Source organism: Malus sylvestris, chromosome 12 (assembly GCF_916048215.2).
Source record: "Malus sylvestris chromosome 12, drMalSylv7.2, whole genome shotgun sequence".
Taxonomy (NCBI): domain Eukaryota; kingdom Viridiplantae; phylum Streptophyta; class Magnoliopsida; order Rosales; family Rosaceae; genus Malus; species Malus sylvestris.
In genome coordinates, this window is record NC_062271.1 from 20,860,280 (window position 1) to 20,868,555 (window position 8,276).

General features: G+C 38.5%; 2 pseudogenes; both read left to right on the plus strand.

Annotated features, from left to right (window-relative positions):
- Positions 1-919: 919 nt before the first annotated feature.
- On the plus strand, positions 920-1,907 carry LOC126594203 (uncharacterized; annotated as a pseudogene).
- Positions 1,908-6,699: 4,792 nt separating this feature from the next.
- LOC126594015 (uncharacterized) lies at positions 6,700-7,483 on the plus strand (annotated as a pseudogene).
- Positions 7,484-8,276: the final 793 nt, after the last annotated feature.

Below are 8,276 nucleotides of genomic sequence, written 5' to 3' on the forward strand. Positions count from 1 at the left end.
TAATAAGGAAGAGATTCTTCATGTCTCCTACTATGATATTTGAGTAGTCAGTCATCATCATGTTGTATATACTAATTATTAAGCAGATGCCACACAATGAACGTAAATCACTAGCTAGACTGAATTGTACATTCAACTGCAAAGCCTTATCTTCTCCAAATAGAAAAAAATGGCTGCGATGAAACTGAGTTGCCATGCGCGCTCAAATAGCTTTCCCTCTACAAACCACACTTTGGTTTCACAGTTTGATGAGCAGTTGTGCAGACTGATAAGACTTTTGAAACCGCCTTTTCTTCGTCCACATAAATAAGCCAGAAACCAAATGGCCTTAAGGGTTTGGATAACTGAGACATGGCATAGCCGAGGATACCTTGATCCAAACAAAAGAATGCACAACAGAGATTTATTAATCATCCGTAGAATACAATCGATGCTCCCATGGCAGACTCCGATTATTATGCTGGTTTTCGTTCTGCTTAGGTAACACTCTGATTCATCGAGTCTGCGACATAACATTATTTTACAATATGCAAGCACAATGCATGGTCATAAACAATAGATATTGCAGACTTGCCTGCTCTTCTTCCTGCAACCATAAAAATAAGATGAATATTGTAATCATATACATTGATCAGAATATTATAGTTTGTTGCCGCTGAGAATGATGGTGCAGATGCATGGTTTTTGCCTCTCCACGTATTCGTGGACACATGGTCAATGCTAATCGTGTAATGGCATGTATTTTAATTTGTAATTATTCAATTATTGTTCAATTTTAATAGTGTAATCTGAGATTAATATGAAGTATGATTCAGCTCATGAGTTGGTATACTGGTGTGGGGAGAGACATTGCTTAGACATTGCCCGGGGAACAGCATATAGATCCAAATTGAAATCATGCTACATCTCGCTGGTGACTGAAGTGGATGAGATTCCATTCCCATTCCTTCAACCAACACTATATATCAAGCAGATGCAGATGGAAAGGAACACATCAATCTCAATTGTTCATTAACCAAAACTTTCAAGGTCTTATATTCTCTCTTCTCACAACAAACAAAGAAGAAATGGCTTTCCACACTCGATCTAACAAATTCCCCTCTAGGCGACACCTAATCATTCAAGAAATTGACGAACATTTGTGTAGATTGAGGTCTTCCAAGGGCACCTCCACATCATCATCATCAATCAGCCACAAACTAAGCGGCCTCCAAGACTTGCATAATAGTGTGGAGAAGTTGCTTCAGTTGCCCCTCACCCAACAAGCCTTGGCACAAGAACAGAACGAGAAATTCGCTAATGAACTTTTAGATGGCTCTCTCAGACTATTAGATATATGTGGCACTATCAAGGATGCCCTGTCACAAACCAAGGAATGCGTATAGGATCTTCAATCGATCATAAGAAGGCGAGGAACTGAATCTGGAGCGCTCACAGGTGAGGTTAAGAAATACTTGTGCTCCAGGAAGATGGTGAAAAAGGCAATCCAAAAGGCAATGAAGAATCTCAAAGGTTCATCCCTCAACAAGGACAATAAGACCATTGCCATTGTTAGCAAGTTGAGAGATGTCAAGGCGATCACTCTCACATCTTTTGAATCACTGTTGTCCTTCATCACAGGGCCAAAATCCCAGCCACGAAGCTGGTCATTGGTCTCAAAGATGATGCAGTAAAAAATAGTTGCCTGTGAGGAAGAAACATAAGCCAATGAATTTGCTATAGTGGATGATGCACTACACCGAAGTGCAGATAACTCGCAGAGCCAGCTTGAGAAACTGGAGTCATGCATTCAAGATCAGGACGAATGACTTGAGTGCCTATTTAGGCAACTCATCAAAACAAGAGTCTCCCTCCTCAACATCTTGAATCACTAGATGTTTAGGTTTTTACGATTTTGTACCTGAAAAACATACATACTTGTATACAATCAAAATATACAAAATGATATACTCTTCCTCTCAAATTTCCACTTCTCCTTTTGCTCATTTCAATAGTTCTCTTTTCATAATATCCATTCGAAATTAGTGCAAAAAAGAACTTTTTTGTTCAATTACAAGATAAAAAGAATTAACTGAGAGGTAATTAATTTCACAGGAGTTACGAAAATGAATGATTGAGGGCACTTGGGATTCCACATTGTCTCACGGAGGATAATAATTACAGGTAATGGTTTAGAAATATTTATTTGGAAAATCTTCAAAATACATTTAAGTACTTAACTCATAAGCACGGTCTTGGTATACTAATTTGGATTCAGCGCCTCAAATTTGGATTACTTTCTCGGTGGTGCGTTACTTTCTGGAAAGTAAACCTAGGTCGGCTTCAAGGAGATACATAAGAAGCATTGGAAAGGAGCTGAAGAACAAGGGACACTCAAATTATTCAACAAACATACTGCAAGCTTTCAAACAAAAGCTCTGCCTTTACTTGTTTCATCCCTTTTGCCTTACCAAAAGATCACTTGAAACCAAGACCTTAGAACTTTAGGATTATCTCCTTAGACGCTAAGATCAATTAGAATTTGCTCTGCTACCATCCTTTGCATAGTATCGATTTACCAACCTTAAGATAAGTTAGTCTCTTTGGTTGAAACTCTTTACAAGGAAGCATCTTTAACCCAATCCGACGCCCTTGAAACCAATCTGATAAGAGTTTTATCGATTGTTTTAAGTTCATTTGTATATGTACTTTACTTGTTTTGTGATATTCAATATTATTAATATCAATTTCAGTTTCGTACTTACTACTTTTGATACGTACTCTCTATAATTTTTTGTTATGAATGACTAAAGTTGTGTGCTTAATGGCCTTCTTCCTACTTTGCTTGTTTGCTCACTTCCCTTGACATATATACATAGTAGTGATAGTTCTTAGACAAGTTTGTGCTGTTACTATGTTTGTATTGCTTTAATTCCAGATTCTCACGCTTACAATCCTAGTAACTTTCTTTTTCTCGTCCCAATTGTATGATTTTATCCTTTATGTACTTTGTCATAATAGTTGTTTTTCTGTTTCTCTGGTGATGGGGAACCAATGGCATGTTTACCAAAGGGGAATGAAATGGTGGGAACCGGAATTGCACATATCCCCAACCATTCCAGTGTTTACCAAACCATTGGGAATCAAAATAATTATGGGACCCGCATAAAATCAGGAATTCAACTCTTGAAATGGCCAAAGTTTGATTCTCGAGTAGGAGGTATTTGGATTCCTGGAAATGGTTTTCATCAGGAATATAAATTTTATATCGGTAATACCCTCAAACTCCAAAGATGAGAACAGTGTCAGTGTTTGCAGCCTTTGCGATGGTGATGGTTGCCCATAGATGTTGTCTTCAAGCCCTTAATTGACAAGGCTTGCGTTCCTGATGAAGACCAAAGAACAGGGAAGATGGTGGTCTCACGATCAGGGGTAGGTCGACTGCAGAGGAAGATGGGGAAAAGATGGGGACAAGAGAGAGATGCCTAGAGAATTTTAGAAATGGGAGGGTCACCAGAGAGATGGGGAAGATAGGGGAAGAGAGTGAGGTGCCTGGGAAATTTTAGAAATGGATGGGTCGGCATGTAGCAGAGAGATGAGGTAGAGAGAGGACACGAAGTGAATTTTTTTTTTTTTTTGGTTTGTTTTATGTTGGTAAGTTGGTAACTGGTAAGGAGTAATGAAAGGATGGAGAAAGAATTGACGACTAACTGGTGCGGGTTCGATCCTCACCAATTCTCTTCCCTCTAACAACTAACTATTTAACCCACTAACGTTATCACTGTACAAAAAAAGGATGGAGAAAGAATTGAAAAAGAGCATTTATATTTTGTGTTGCTTTTGGATCTGAATTCATATACAAGTACGTTTAATCTCTACAAAATTGGATCCTACTGTACTGCATCATATTTTTCATGCCTAATGGTTGAATATGTTGAGAAGAGAGACTCTGGTTTTGATTAAATGCATAAATAGTCCCTCGATTCCTTCTTCGATATATCTTGAATTTTTGCCTCCAATTCTTCGAGCAAACATTGAACTTTCTCGAGTTCATTTGTATCCGCAACTTCCTCGCAAGCTACTCTTTTGGGCTGCACTAGCTTGGAAAACCAATGGCTTGACTTTGATTTCGATCCAGCAATAGACGACAAGAAAGATTCAAACTCAGCTACAGAGACTGCATCTGATTCTTCTAAAATGTTGACAGCTGCTGGAGTATTCTCGTTGTTTTTGTCTCTGGTCTTAATTTCCAGAGGTAAGGTATTTCCTATCCTCAGCCATGAAGCTCATGTCATCTCCTCATCTTCCATGCATAATCGACTGAAGTTCATGTTTACGTTCTTTTGTTTGCGACAAGGCATCCTTAATGATTCCACACACATCCAAGAGCCCCAAAGATGCATCTAGCAGTTCATTAATCTATTTGTCTCCACAATCCTGGGCCAAGCCTTGTCGAGAGTGTGGCTAAACAAGAAACCTTTCGACGCACTCGTTCAAATCTTGAAGCCCACTAAGTCTATGGCTTATGGATGATGATGGTGAAGCCTTTAATCTACATAACTGCTCATTGAATTCTGTAACGAAAGGGTGTGATCGTGAAGGCAAGCTATTTGAGCGAGTGTGGTAGGCAGCCATTTTGTTATGTAGGAAAAGACAAGGCCTATTAATTTGAAGTTTAATGTTCAATTAGGGCTTTGAGTTTGTTCAATTGGGGCTTTGAGTTTGCTTTCCTTACCTTCGGCTCTACTCAATATATATTACAAAGTTTAGGAGACGAGCAAGGCGTCTTATCTACAGCTGACCCAACTGAGTAGCAACGTGATTTCGATCTGGATCCTGAAACCATATGAGCGATGTTTATGCGATGTCTCCCCACCACCAGATCAGCAACCTATCACCAGCTATACTTGTCCACCGCATATTTTGTGGATCGCTCTGCGATATAAAATGTGGAAGAACTGATTAAACAAATGGGTGGTGGGTTGGAGAATTGGTTGTAGGGAAACACAGCAAGGACATAACTGAGATCTATTCTTCCTGTCTCCTACTATGCAACGAAGGTAATCACTAGACTGAATTGTACATTTCAACAAGAAAAAATGGCTGCGATGAAACCAAGTGGCCATGCGCGCTCAAATAGCTTTCCCTCTACAAAACACGCTTTGGTTTCACAGTTTGATGAGCAGTTGTGGAGACTGATAGGACTTTTGAAACCGCCTCTTCGTCGTCCACATAAATTAGGGGGGTTGTATTTAACTGAGAATTTGAAAGATTTCAATGGATTTATAAATCCATAAATTATTACGGAGTTTAACTGATTTGTGAGATTCCATGTAAAATTTGACTCAATTCTCTCGAAATCTCATGGGGAGAGGTAAGATTTGTGGATACTTAAAATACACTATGAAATCTCTCAAATTCCCTCAAATTCCACAACTTTTTCAAATTCTTTAAAATCAAATTCTAATTGAATACACATGGAATGTTATAAACTCCTTTAAAATCTTAATTGAATACCTCCAGATTTCTAAGGATTTTAATAAACTATCTTAAAATCTTGATTGAATACACATTGAATTTTAGAGAATCCCTCAAAATCCCAATTGAAAGAGGTGGAAGCATTTACTCAGACGGTGTTCTAATCCACTTTTTGTTTTATCTCAGGTTCGAAGACATAATCAAAGTCGACGAGATGGTCAGCATGCAAAGAAGAAGATACAGATGCAAATGAATTTGAAAATGTCTCATACTCATTTGTTTGTCTCCAAGAATCTGATAAAATTATTGAGAATGGACAACACCAACTGAAAATTTTGAAGTCCTGCATATATGATCTAGAAGATTTAAACAAACACCTTTTGCGGCATTTGATCAAAACCAGAGCTTCCTTCTCAACATGTTGACAAGATTAGAAAATTCGATTAGTACCGGATTGGTCATCCATAATTCTTTAGGCTCACACTTGTACATGTATTATATACGTTTCAGAATTTCTCCACAATTCGCTCCAGATACAATATTTTTCCCACATCAAGTTTTCAGGAGAATTCAAATGGATGTCAAACCTAACCCCATCTCTACTTATCTCCAGGAGAATATTAGAAAATGAATTAAAATAACAAATCTATTAGGACGAAATTTTTAATGATGCTCGCATGGAAGACTCCGATTATTGTGCTGGTTTTCGTTTTGCTTAGGGGACACTCCGATTCATCGAGTTTGCGACATAACATTATTTTACCATATGCAAGCACAATGCATTGTCATAAATTAATCGATATTGCAGATCTACCCTGCTCCTTCTCCTGCAACCATGAAAAGAATATGAATATGGTAATCACATATATTAATCAGAAAACTATAGTTTGTAGCTGATGAGAATGATGGTGCAGATGCATAGTTTTTTGCTCTCAATGTATTCGCAGACACAGGATCAATGCTAATCATGCAATGGCATGCATTTTCATTTGTAATTATTGAATGATTGTTTGATTTTAATAGCATACTCTTGGATTAAATATGAAAAATGAATCTGTTCATGAGCTGGTATGCTAGTGCGGGGAGAGACATTGCTTAGACATTTCCTAGGGAACAGCATATAGATCCAAATCGAAATCATGTTACGTTTGGCTGGTGACTGAAGCGGATGAGATTCCATTTCCTCTTCCTTCAACCAACACTATATATTAAGCAGATGCAAATGGAAAGGAACATATCAATCTCAATTGTTCCTTAACCAAAACTTTCAAGGTCTTCTATTCTTTCTTCTCGCAACAAAGAAAAAATGGCTTTCCACACTCGATCTAACAGCTTCCCCTCAAATTGACGAACATATGTGTAGATTGAGGTCTTCCGAGGACATCTCCACATCATCATCATCAATAAGCCATAAGCTAGGCGGCCTCCAAGACTAGCATGATTGCGTCGAGAAGTTGCTTCAGTTGCCCCTCACCCAACAAGCCTTGGCACAAAAGCAAAACAAGAAATGCGCTAATGAACTTTTAGATGGCTCTCTCAGACTATTAGGCATTATCAAAGATGCACTGTCACAAACCAAGGAATGAGTACAGGATCTTCAATCGATCATAAGAAGGTGAGGAGTTAAATCTGGAGTACTCACAAGTGAGGTCAGGAAATACTTGAGCTCCAGGAAGATGGTGAAAAAGGCAATCCAAAAGGCGATGAAGAATCTCAAAGGCTCATCCCTCAACAAGGACAATGAGACTGTTGCCATTGTTAGCAAGTTGGGAGATGTCAAGGCAATCACTCTCACATCTTTTGGATCACTATTGTCCTTCATCGCAAGGCCAAAATCCCAGCCACGAAGCTAGTCATTAGTCTCAAAGATGATGCAGTCAAGAAAAGTTGCATGTGAGGAAGAAACAGAAGCTAATGAATTTGCTATAGTGGATGCTGCACTATACCGAAGTGCAGCTAATGAATTTGTTATAATGGATTTTCCTTAATGAAATGTCGATCAACCTCCACATGCTTCGTTCTGTCATGTTGTACCGAATTCTCTACAATTTCTTATGCCAACTTATTGTCACAATACAACTCTATAGCCTCATTTGGTTTGAAACCAAGACCCCAAAGCAACTTACGTAACCAAAGAACTTAACACACTCCATGTGTCATACCTCTGAATTTGGCCTCTGCAGAAGACCTAGACACCACATTTTGTTTCTTGCTTCTCCAAGTAACCAAATTTCCACCAACGAACGTAAAATATCCAGAAGTAGAACACCTATCAGTCACATCACCTGCCCAATCAGCATCAGTGAACCCCTCAATTTTTAGATGACTAGAATTTTTATACAGGATTCATTTCCTTAGGGCCGACTTTAAATACGTCAAGATACGTATAACAGCAATCATATGATCCATACTTGGTGAGTGCATAAATTGACTCACCACACTCCATGCATAGGTTATATCTGGACGGGTATGAGCTAAATAAATTAGTCTTCCTACCAGCCTCTGATATCTGCCTTTATCCACTGGTTCTTGATATGGATAAATCTCTAAGTGATGTTTCTCCATAATAGGCGTATCCACAGGTTTACACCCAAGCATACCTGTTTCCTTTAACAAATCAAGAACATACTTCCTTTGAGACAAGAAAATACATTTGGATGAACGAGCAACCTCAACTCCTAGAAAATACTTTAAGTCACCCCTCGAACTCGGCCGCAAGGTTCTTCTCCAATTTGACAATCTCATCTGAATCATCCCCAGGTATTATCATATCATCCACATAAATAATTAAAGCTGTTACTTTACCATTCCTCCTTTTC